General features: G+C 38.8%; 1 protein-coding gene across 3 annotated transcripts in view; it reads left to right on the plus strand.

Moving 5' to 3' along the window:
• Positions 1 to 11,684: 11,684 nt before the first annotated feature.
• ETV5 (ETS variant transcription factor 5) overlaps positions 11,685 to 12,959 on the plus strand; it is a 33,479-nt gene continuing 32,204 nt past the window's right edge. The window contains exon 1 of one of the 3 annotated variants that reach the window (XM_034439627.3): positions 11,685 to 12,812. The gene's annotated coding sequence lies outside the window, so the exon portion shown is untranslated. The remainder of the gene's footprint in view (positions 12,813 to 12,959) is intronic. The other 2 variants (XM_034439628.3, XM_087872134.1) reach the window with 2 other exon arrangements.

The following is a 12,959-nucleotide window of genomic DNA, read 5'->3' on the forward strand; positions in this document are numbered from 1 at the left end:
GGATGGCTTCCTTTTTGTTTGATTTTTCATTTTCAGAATTTTTATTATCATTGGTAGAATCATCTCTAGTCTAATTTTGCCTAAATTGGGTGATTTGTGCCTCATAGTGTCCAATTTTTCTAGCTATTGCTGTTATTTATTGCTGTATGATTTCCAAAGCTTTAATTTTTCTGGTGCTACTTTTTTTATTAGGGCTGTATTGGTTCTTACATTCTCCAATTTTTGTTCTTTCATGTTCTTTAAATAACTTGCATCTGATCTTAATTTCCTAATTTTGGTTTCTAGTCTGATGTTCCACTTTGGGATTGAATGTGATTTTGGTTTTGGTTTTACCACTACTGCTATATTGCAGGCAAGCTAATTGGTCTGTTCAATATATATTATTTTAATCCTTTCAAGCACCTTATTCATCTCTTTTATTATAGGTACCAGGTCTTTGGGTAGGGTACTACATGCAATGCTGGCAGTCCTTATCTTTCTGATAATTATGCATATGACATCATTTTCTCTCTTAATTCTTCTTGTCAGGGTCTTAATTCATAACATGGGTGAAATGCTCCCGGTTCGGACTGGATCGCCCAATCCAGTAGCGATGGCGGTGGGTGGTTCGGAGAACCAGTAGCAAAAATCCCTGCCAGCCCCATGCCCAGCTGAGCTGCGCGATCTTCAGAGGCTTTTTAAAAAAAAATTTAAAGCATTTTTTCTTCTACTGAAAAAATGCTTTTAAAAGTAAAAAAAAAAAGCCTCTGATGATTGCGCGGCTCAGCTGGGATCGTCAGAGGCTTTTAAAAGCATTTTTTTCTGCAACCTCTTAAGGTTGTAGAAAAAATGCTTTTAAAAGTAAAAAAAAAAGTTGGCCATGCCCACCCAGTTACATTATCCCCCCAAAGCCATGCCCACAGAACCAGTAGTAACAAATTTTACATTTCACCACTGGTTCATAGGTTGTTTCAATGCTGACTTGTACTGGTCCTGTTGTTATTACTTCTTCTAAATTATCATTACTATAGCTCAAATTAGCTGTTTCCTCTACATCTACAATTGTTGTTATCTGAGTTTCTTCTGCTAATCTACAGTTTTGAGGTCTTCCATTTCCACATTTTTTTCTGAATATGTTCTGTATTCCAGTTCAGTATCCCTGAATATTTTATTTCTAGTAATGAATCTCCTTTGATCTGCTAATACTTATTCAGTGATATTTGAATCTCGATCAATTCCTTTCCACAATTCAAACATTCATTTTAAGAATCTCTGCTTGGTTAATTCCAATTTATAATAGCAGGCCATAATGGTAAAATTTTTCAAATACAGTATACTTTAGCTTTGTCTGTGGTTATTGATCTTCCAATAATCCTACAGGGCTAAAGTCTAGTTATAAGGTGACCAAATTTTTTACAATGAGAACAGTGGTGGGTTGCCCCCGGTTCGCACCGGTTCTATAGAATGAGTAGTAAAACCGGCGGGAGGCTCCACCCATTGACCCTGACATCATCAAAATGCTTCTGAGCTTGCACTCGCATGCGCAGCCTCGTTGCGAACCAATAGTAAAGGTAAGTAGAACCCACCCCTGAATGAGAAGAAGGACACAAATAAATTGAAGCAAAAAAATATTGTATATAAGTAAACAAAGCCACTTGTGCACGGCATACTCTTATGCGCAGCACACTCTCTCAAAAAATTCTCCTGTGTGGAGCGCATGCATCTCATAATCACGTCTTGCCGTACTGTACCGACCCTTGACAAATCATCATGTCAAATACAAATATGTCACATCACACACAATGGATCGGATCAGCATTGATCAAATACGGAGATTTACAGATTAGTCTTCAAATATCGAAAAGGAGGACATGTAGGAGGACACTTTTCAAGAGAGGACAGAACTTACAAAAGAAGGACTGTCCTCCCTGAAGGAGGACGATTAGTCACCTTACTAGTTACCCAGCTATAGCTCCTGAGTCTCATTGCTCACCTGTTGACAGATGCCCAGGAACTCTAACACTATAGAAAATGGAAGAGAGGTTTTCTGATGGCATGAAAAGATATCAGTCTACTGATACAACTGACATCTGCTGCAAAAAAGCAGAAACATTTTTTTAATTGATCTTACCAATATTGTTCCATATTCAAGGTATACTGAGAGCAAAGCCTCATTCCTATAGTTTTGTTTTGCATATAGTTCACTTTTTTTGGAATAATTAATTAATGCTTAAATATTAATTAATACTTTGGAGTATCAAAGCATTGCCTATATTAAGAAAACAAATACATGATAATTCATTATAGTAAAAAGCTGGAAATCTGATGAAATAACAAATATCACCCCACTTCCAAAAAAAATCATGTTGAGGTTTTCCTCAGACAACAGTCAAAATACAATCCCTTGAATAGATTTTCTTTGCCTCTTTGCCTCTATTTTTCCAAGGATAAAAAAAATCCTATGTGAAAATAAACACAGTTTCTACAATGCCAGTTCACAGGAAGCTGTCATTTTCACCCTGTTTACACATCACACTAAACCATAGCGTGATTTATTTATTTATAATTATTATATGCAAACCCACACAATGTATTGTAAGTATTATGTGTGAAATAGGTCATTACGGCTTATGCACAAATTGAGCTTTTAAAAATGGTTTATTTATAGATGTGTCACTTGGTCCCTTCACTGGTCCACATAGGTCAGTATTGTCGCATCTGACTGATGTTGATTCACCAGAATTATAGGGAAAAATCTTTTCCAGATCAATCCAGAGATATCAGGAATTGAATCCAGGACTTTCTGCATGCAAACACCTTGCTCTGTCATTGAATTAAGGTGTTTCCTCCTTGTTGAGAGAAAAGTATGACAAAGAGATTCCAGAGCTCCAGATACAAAGTGTCTCCTGAACTGGTCCAAATCATTTAGTGTAATCTTCTCATATAGTTGTTCTAATACTGGGTAGGTTAGTTCCTTACAAGGAAGACTTATAAATAAACAAATAAAACACATTTAAAACACACCTGCACTTTACAAAGACCATGTATTCATGGATACACTGCATGGAATTAGAATACCTTCTGTTTGGTTCTGACTTATTATGTTGCGTGAACCCTGACAGCTCTGTTTATGCGGTAAATTATAGTTAAACTATAAAAGTTCAATGTATGAGCCAGGCCATATATGCTTTGCACAAAAATGTAAATAAATTAATAAATAACATCAACTGAAAATATCTGAAAAATAAGACAGATATGGTTAAGTGTGGGTTTGCTTATATTACTTGCTTGTTTGATCCATTCTGATTGATGTTTACATCTTTAGTTGGGCATATCCAAGTAATGTACAAGTTTAATAAAACATAACACATTAAAATAAACCAGAATACAATCTATAAAATCATGAACATTCCTTCTAATTACTTTCATAAAACCATCATAATAGTGCCATATATCTTGATAGGCCAGGTATGTAGCATACCAGGATACCAGAATAATGGAAAATCCTGCTGGGCCACTTCAAGAGTCCATTTAGTACAGCAACAGCTAGGTATTTTTAGAGCCCAACTTGGATCAAACCTAGTCAGCATGACAGTTTACCGAAATTAATTGAAGCTGTAATCTAACATTTAGAACCTGTCAGGTTGAAGGTTACTGGTTACTGGTTAGGTCCACTAATCTGTTTCCAATCTCAATCACCCAGACACTCTAGAAAGCCTATAATCCAGAACATGGAAACCTTCCTTCTAACAGCTGGCATATAGAAGCACATTTGGAATTTCATCTAGGTTCCCTCTGTATATTTTCTAGAGAAAATATAAACTGTTCTTCCTTAATCAAGATACATCCAAAGTGGCCTTTTCTATTTCCTATAGTCATTTCTTCCTTGACCTGCTATCTTCCAAATTCAATATATTATTTTCAAACCACAGAAAGAGCTTTGAGATGCCTAAAAAATCAATAAAGTTATAAGGCCTAAATTTCTGTAGCCTTTCCTCAAATGCACAAGGAAGTGTTACTATCCAATATGTTAGCATTTAACCACGTATGCATAGTATAGGGTCTCCTGCTTGAGCAGTGTGTTGGATTAAAAGACCTCCAAGGTTCCTTTCCACCTCTATTATGATTGATGTCATGAGTAGATAACCTGTATGTAAGTGCCACTATCTGATTCCTGTCTCTCACTACCCCACTTTCAATGGATATTCCTGTATCATGCTGATTTGAAGCCATATCATTGTTACTTAACCCCAATCAGAATTTGAAACTAATGGCAAGTGTTAGTTTCAAATTCCAGTTAGTGCTAACTGGAAATGAAAAGTGCTCCAAGTATGGACAACTTTTTAAACTATTGGGAAACCATGGCCTGTGATTAAGAACTGTGAAAAATGGAATAAAAGACAGCCAAGCAATGTTCACAATAACCCATGATACATAGGCATCTTTTAATAATTTGCTGTGAGAAATGTATATGCTTAATTCTGGAAAATATGCAACAGTTTTGTAATATTACACCTACATGAAATAAATAATGCATTTCCACTTAAAATCTGGTTTCACTTTAAAGCAAAATATGAGCATATTATAATTATAGTCATCAGAATATGAGCTGAATAGGTGTGTATAAATGAATATATGCACACCTATACAGTATATACAACCTTAGATTCATGTAGATATTTTAAAGTATTTACATATATTTTAAAGTAATTTTAATACCTATAAAGATTATTCTGGCTAAGCTGAAATCCAGTGAAAGGGCACAGGCCAAACAAATCAGCTCCAGTATTGATGTCATTTGGCAAGAGCTATAGATTTTTATTTTCATGTTTTAGGAACCTTTCATCTTCAAAATCTGATTTAAGTCATTGTAGGCTATATAAATCAGAGATTCTGATTTAAAAATAAGCTGTGCCTTCCCTCACTCCAGGAGAACAGAAATAAAAGGCAGCAGCAAGAAAGCTCACATGTCAGAAAAACCAAAAGAAAAAAAATCCATGTGAAAAGTATTGTGTTAAATTTAGAGCCATTTTTAAAGAGGCGCTATATTTAGTCAAATTTCCCCCTCTTCTTCTGAAGGAGTCTTGCAAAGCTTCAGTTTAAAAAAGCATGATATGGAGGGGAAAGAACTGCTTGCTTTCTTCTATCTACCCAGCTAATAAACCAGGCTTGGGCAGGGTAGGGTATGCATTCCATTGGTCTACCACACATTTGGATATTCATATGCTGCAAAGAAATTTATATTCTAAAAATTCCACCAACTGGCCAGAATGTAGGAGCCCAACCAGAACATTATCTTCTTGTCCAATGGCCAGAATATGTTGGAAAAGAGTCAGAAAAGAATAATTCAGAATTCATTTGCTGGTCTGCTAGCATGTGAAAGTATAACACTACCTGTGTGTTAAGAAGAATGCTGGGTTCTCCTACATGGCAAACTGTCAATCATGATGCATGAGCAATCTGACTTTGAGGGAGTCATACAAAAGGATAGCATAGATAAGGACTTGGTTTATATTACTGCCAGGCAGATGATTGAAATTGCCAAAACATAGACCAAAAATTATAGATGTTTTTCTTTCAGGTTTCTTAGCTATGGCTAAAGCATGCAGCCATAATGTATTCTGTTTAGTTTTAATTTAGCATGTTATATGAATGGCATCTGACTAGTGTGCTGTGCAAATTCATCAGATTATGGTTTATTCAATAAACAATGTGTAGATTATGCAACAGACAAGTCATAAATCCATATGGCACCATCAATTTAGGCTGTTGTCTGTGGCTATGACTCCATGCTGTTTTTGTGATTGGAACTAGGAAAGAAAATGGGAGATAAGCTATAAGCAGGCAGGATCCAGGGATGCTATTTAAAATGCAGCCAAGTTTAGGTTGTTTTGATTGTTTGCAGATTCTTGCAGTCAAGCAACAGAGATTGTCAAGAGTTTCCCTCTTCTCTTCTGTAATGAAGCAGCCATCATGCAATGCACTAGGCTACATGGTTTTCTGCCTTGAAAGAGAATGGCTCACTTGAGCATTGAAAACAGAGAGAAAGAGAGAATTCCCATCAATAGCACTGCAAAAAATGAAAGAAAAGCTAACTCATCTCATAAAAATAATGAGCATCATCTGATCAAAGAAGCCTGGGGCAAATTCTGAACTAGTGCAAAGTCCTTGTTCAGTAGTGCCTGTAATCCCAATGCATCTGGAGGTCAGTAGACTGTAATTTCAGTGTCTCTCCCCAATTCCTATGGCTTGCTTTTTCTTTAATTTTTAAGTCAGTTGACAGAGCAGCATAAAACATAAGTCACTGCCTATTATGGGTCCTGCCCGAAAATTGAATTGAATGGATTATAATTTCTGAATCTACAGTGCAGAATTCCCAACTTGGCGTTTTCCAGAAATGCCAAACTATAACTCCCATTTCCAGACAGCATGCAAGAAGTACACTGGCAAAGGATTATGGAAATACCTGGTCAGTGGTTAAGTTGGGAAAGAATGCTAGAGAAGAAAAGGCAGCTGTTAATTATATGTGCTAATTTCACCACATAAGATAGGTACTTCAGGAGATATTCATGCTCTTTAATCAAGCTTTTACTTGACCACATTGTGCAAAAATATATTCAGATCCAAGGTTCCATTAAAAATAAACTTCCAATGAGAGAGTGAGGGGAGGAGGGAGAAAGAGACAGAAAGCAAATAAATTCTTCATTCTGGTAACAAGCTGCTCTGCTTCCTCTTGTAACTAGCTCGTCTGCCTGAAGATCAGTTGACACCAGACATGAATTAGAACTGGCCCCAATTCAAGTTTTGCTGTAGTTTAACTGTGCTGCTTTCACTTGAACTGCTTATATGAGTGACTTAAGCTGAGATTGACCTCATCAAATTTTCTGAAGCCACAAATGAAATAGTTGTCAGGAGGGAAACACAGAGACATGGACCTGAGAGGAACATTAAATCATTGAGAGATAGACCTGCTTCATTTACTTTTTCCTTGATGGTTTTGCTACTCTTTCCCTTACTCGGGCGAACACTTTTAGGCTCTTTGGTTCCACTTGCATAGTCTGAATTCTGCAAGTTTCATCCCCTCCTGCCAACTCCAGATCTATGCTATCACCCGTCTCTTCTTGGATTACACTTTTTCTGTAGGCTCCAAAACTCATCTTCTCATGCCTCCTCTTTCCTGTGTCACCATTTTATCAAATAAAATTGTTCAGCAATGATACTTTCACGTTGCCTTTCCAATGTTACTGCAGTTGGGAAAGTGATTCCTTTTTTGTTCCAGGTGAGAAAGCTGATATTCTAACGATCCAGTTCCTTCATAATCTATTGATTCAGCAGACGTGCAACTTACTGCCTGAAGCTGCAGTCTTGCAATTTGATACAAGGAGGAATATGATTGGTGAATTAGTGATGAGAGTGCAAAGCATGACATCTGATCCATATTCCGGTCTTTCTGCACAGCACTTCTACTTGGTGACAGCATTTTAAACAATGTCCTTTTTTTGTCAGATACGAGTGTGAATTCACATATTGAAGCCAAACCTGTCATTAGTATTTTTTAAAATGTCGATTCATTTACAGCTCACACAAACTGAAATGCACTCTAAAATCCTTTTGTTTTTTCTAATGTACTCTTTATATTCCCAACATGCTGGCTACATTAAAAGTGTTGATACAGTACATAAACCCCTTCTAAATCCACACAGAGGATTAAAAGCATGGATGAAAAGTGGAGCCATGCCTTATGTCATATTTTAATGCTAAACTCCTCCTCCTCACCCTCTAGCTACCAAGACATAAAGCGCAGGATGTAGTTCTCCATTTACCTGGAATGCTGTACCATTGCGATTCTCAGCCTCATGGAAGTCAATATATTTTCAGCTTTTGCATATGTATGTCTTATGCAATTCAAGGGTGAAGCTAGGAGATACAATCTCACCATCTAGTCTTTCTGAAGACAGTTTTATCTTGCTGTAACCAGCAAGATAAAGATGATTCAGATCTCACACCGAACTGAGGTATTAGCAATCACCCAGAAGAGAACAAGATTAGGTTTACACAAATTTTTTCTTTGACCATAGTTTATTTTAAAAAACACACACAACTGGATGTGTTCATTCAATACACTAAGCCATAAATCATTATTTACAAACCTAAATGTCCAGAAATAACATGCTAAGCTACTAAAGAGATCATATTACAGGTGGTATTTGGGAACCCACCCTGCATGCATAGTGGATATAATATATGCCCCAAGGCAACTCTTTTATTCAAAGGGGCAGTTCCAGCCACCATACATACAGTGCAAGTTCTATATGCCTAATCTCCATGGGCACCACACCTATTTTGAGCTAATCTTGAAATGGCTGTGAGTAGGCAACGGTTACTTGTTCAGAATTAGTGCTGGAATAGAAGTGCTTGATTTCATGATTCTATGATTTTTTTAAAACAAAAACAAAAACACATTGGATATTAAACTTCATCATTTTTAAAACCTATAAAACAGCATTTTTCCATACTAGAATCTCTAGGTATATAGGAGATGAAAGCCCATAATTCCTAGGCAGTATAACTGAGAGTTCAATTACAGGATGTCAAGTTAAGGAAGAAGTAAACCAAAAATGCACACATTCAAGATTCTTCTGAGGGCATCTCAACTTTAGAACATTGCACCAGTTCAAAACCAGCTTTGGATCCACGCAACTATATCATGTTGACTGATTCTGAGAATATATGCGCACACATACCAGACACACAGAGTTGTTAAGTGAATCACTGCAGTTCTTAAATTAGTAACATGATTGTTAAGTGAATCTGGCTTCCCCATTGACTTTGCTTGTCAGAAGGTTGCAAAATGATCCCAAGATATCATAACATTATAAATACATGCTGGTTGCCAAGCAGTCCGAACTTTTATCACGTGACCAAGGGGATGCTGCAAGAGTCATGAGTGTGTAAAACAGTCATTAGCCACTTTTTCAGTACCATTGTACCTTCGAACATTCACTAAATGAATGGTCGTAAGTTGAGGACTACCTGTAACATCTTACCAGCATGGATGGGGAGAATGCTACCATTTTTCTTTTTAACTATTTTTGCATTGAATAAAGATTAGGAGAGTTTTGCAACTCTGTGAGTCAGGGTGGTTTGGGGCAAAAAGCAAATGCCAGTCTTTGTACTCTGTTGGTTAGGTAGACATTAAATTATGTAGATTAGACAGGTTCATAGGTGAAGATGGTTGCAGGTTAGCTTCCAGCCATCTTCATGGTTCATGTAAGATTAGGAATGAGAAACAGAAAAGCCAAGAAGGGTAAGTGACCATAAATAATTGCTTAAACACGTAAAACATGCTGCAATAATGCCAAGTCCACCCGGCTCACCATCCTATTGCCATAGTGAATGGCAGATGCTTCCAGGAAATTCACAAAAGGACTACATGTTGCTACTCATTCTTTTATTTGCTTCCATAATCTCATAATATGAAATATATGCCTTTGAACATAGATGTTTTGTGTCTGGCTATAGTGCTAATATCCCTAAACAGATGTCTAACTATGTGTGTTACTTTAAGCCATCAAAGACCGTAAGAGTTGAACAAATTCAAACTTGCAGAAGTTATTTTGGTTTTAGATAGAACTCATCTTACCCATCAAAGCCTGGTACAAAAGACATGTACTTAGCATTTATTCTTCAGTACCAGAACTGATCAAAAAACATAGTCCTTTCATTTAAATGTCAACCTTTAATTACTCACTATTTCTTCTTATACAATTCTTCCTCCCAGAGGAAGATGGGGGGGGGGGTTTACATAAAATTAGCACAATAAAACCAACAATACTTTAGATCAGGAGTGTCACACTGGCGGCCTGCAGGCTTGATGCGTCATGGGTAAGCCACACCCATCCCAGCTCCACGAAGGGAAAACATCACGAACCGTCACATAAGGGCAATGTGACGCCGCGAGTTTGACACCCATGCTTTAGAATAATACACTTTTTAAAAAAATAATAATAAAAGGTTCCTTTTTTTAAAAAAAAAGTGAAATAAAGAGTCTGTTATTTCTTAAATGGGATTGCCTCAGCAGAGTTGTTTTGTTGCATTGGCTAAATGGAAATAAGATGTGATTTGATAATTGTAAGATGTAAATTTTGATATAATTCAAGAGTTTTATGGGAAATTATATAATTAAGAAGAAATCTTGGAAGAAAAGATGAAAGCAATACCTAGTAAAAGCTAAACTACCAAAATAAATTGTCATTTGTCTTACAATTCTCATCACTCCCTTTATTGGCCTTGTTGGCTAGGACCTATAAGAATTACATTTGGAGTTACATTGCCAATGGTGATATTGGCTATCCAATCCAGTGAGACCTTACTGATTATTACCTTCAAGATGGAGGCAGTCTTTCAAATAAGATTCTTTGCAGAAAATATAGAAAGAGAGGACAGATCCTCAGACCACTGTATAATTGACAAAGAATGAGTTCCCTTCCAGTACTGTAGAATATCCATCTTTTTGTGACCATGAAACCACACAATATTCATTCCACTTGTCCATCTGTAAATTTCCAAACCATCTGTATATAATTTAAGAGAATTTAAGCATCTGCAAAAACCAATGAAATCTTTCAAAACAGAGTATGTAAACCTCCGTCCCATAAGGAGCCATTATAATATATAGCCATTTCATATAGTGAATACTGCATTTTAAATGTCATGGTATCAACAATTAGCTAAACTCAACAAATTCTTCCTGAATGGGCAAGTGTCCAGCCCACTCAAAATAGCAATTTTCGTCGGCTTCATCATAAGCTTAAATATTAATGTATGGAACTCTGTTGGCTGACTGCCATCTTTCTGCTCTCTATGCAATAAGATTTATGATATGTATCTTTATGGCATTTTTCTACTCTAGACAATCACTCCCCAAACTGATAAAATTTTCAGCAACCCCATAATGGCAAACACAAAGTTTAAGCACAATTTAAAGCATAATTTAAAAACCTCATTAGGCAATCAACATCCAGCCAAGAACAACCACCACCAACAGATACTGTACAAGAAAGGTAGTCCTCAATTTACGACCACAATTGAAGCCAAATGTTTTGTGGTTAAGTGAGGCATTCATTAAGTGAGTTTGCCCCTTTTTACCCTAATCCTAACCCTAACCCTTGCCTCAGTTGTTAAGTGAATCACTGCAGTGGATAAGATAGTAACCCAGTTGTTAAGTGAATCTGGCTTCCCCGTTGACTTTGCTTGACAGGTCACCAAAAAAGTGATCACGTGACTCCGGGACACTGCAACTGTCATAATTATGAGCCGGTCTGAATTTTGATCACATGATTATGGGCATGCTGCAAAGGTCATAACTGTGAACAACAGTCATAAGTCCCTTTTTTCAGTGTCCTTGTAACTTTGAACAGTCATTAAATTAACTGTTGTAAGTCGAGAATAACAAGTTGTATCATCCCCCAAAGCTTGTCCCGGAGTTGTGTCTGATGCCTGGAAGATCCAGCTGTATGTCTAAGGACAGAAAAGACGACTTAACCAGGCAGAGGCACCATCGGCTCAAACTCCCACCCAAAACCCTGTGCTTCATTATTTAGGCTGGGCCCTGCCGGCGCCCATTTCCAAATGCCAGGGCTGAAGCCAGAAAACTAAGAGGTCTGTAGCAGTGGTGGGTTTCAAATTTTTTTACTACCGGTTCTGTGGGTGTGGGCGTGGTTTTGTGGGCATGGCAGTGAAAGGATACTGTAAAGTCTCCATTCCCACCCCACTCCAGAGAAAGGTTACTGCAAAATCTCCGTTTCCTCCCAATCAGCTGGGACTTGGGAGGCAGAGAATAGATGGGGGCGGGGCCAGTCAGAATTTTTACTACCGGTTCTCCAAACTACTCAAATATTCCGCTACCGGTTCTCCAGAACTGGTCAGAACCTGCTGCAACCCACCTCTGGTCTGTAGCCACCGGCAAGTGAAAAGTGTCTTCACTCCAGGACCGTTGAGCGGCCACCGAAGACCACCCCACCCCCACCCCCAACAACAGGCAAAACCGTGCAGGGACGCGGGGAAGCGGTTTCAAATTCTCCCCGTGTTCTTTTCAGACAGACTCGGGACGAGGGAGCGGGACATTCGCGGTTTTTTGCAGCGTTGCCCCGAAAACCCGAGGACATCAGGGATGCCAAATCCCCAAAGCGGCAGGGAAGCCAGCAGCGCCCCGATTTTGAGGGGGGGGGGCTTTTTCCCCTCAGCGTTTCCAGAGTCCGCAGACCTTGGGACGCAATTCGTACGAAAGGGAGACTTTTCTTCGTCCCTCAAACTCAAACTCTCTGCTTTTTTGAGGCAAGAACGCAATAAAACAATAAAACAAGAGGGCCGGTGAGCTCGGCCGATCTTAGTCCAGAGCAGGCAAAGCGCCACCGGGCGAAGCTATCGCTTTAAATCTTTCCCGGAGAGTCTGCCTCGCCCTCGGAACGCGAGATTTTTTCCCCCTCTCTCTCTTTTTATGAATGAAAGGCTTCTCAACAAAAATATGTAAATTAAGGCCGACTTGATTGGCTATATTTTCCCGAATGAAAAAAAAAAAAAAAAACTTAGGCAGTTCATTGTTGCCGAGAGGCGGGTTTAGGATTGCTCTGGGAGGTGTTCTGACATACGAGCGCGATTGGGTGTCTGGTAGGGTAAACAAGCTGCGATTGACAGGCCGTGGCAGGGTTGTGGGCCAATGGGGACGGGGCGAGGCGGGCTCTGGAGGCCGTTCGGGGGCTTGGATAGCAGCCCGAAGACGACACAGGGCTTCTAGCGACTGCACCGCGGCAGCGCGATAGTTCTAACGGCAGGTGAGGAGGGGCGAAGCTCGCTTAGCCTTCGGGCTTGGGGTGAAAAATCCGGGCCCAGGATGCTAAGCTGTGGGGTCGGTGGGCTCGTGAGTCCCGGTGGGCGGCGGGAGCAGGTTTTCGGGGGGGGGGGGACAGGTGCTTAAGGTG

The sequence above is a fragment of the Pantherophis guttatus genome, chromosome 6, assembly GCF_059756535.1.
Source record: "Pantherophis guttatus breed Tessera chromosome 6, ASM5975653v1, whole genome shotgun sequence".
NCBI lineage: Eukaryota > Metazoa > Chordata > Lepidosauria > Squamata > Colubridae > Pantherophis > Pantherophis guttatus.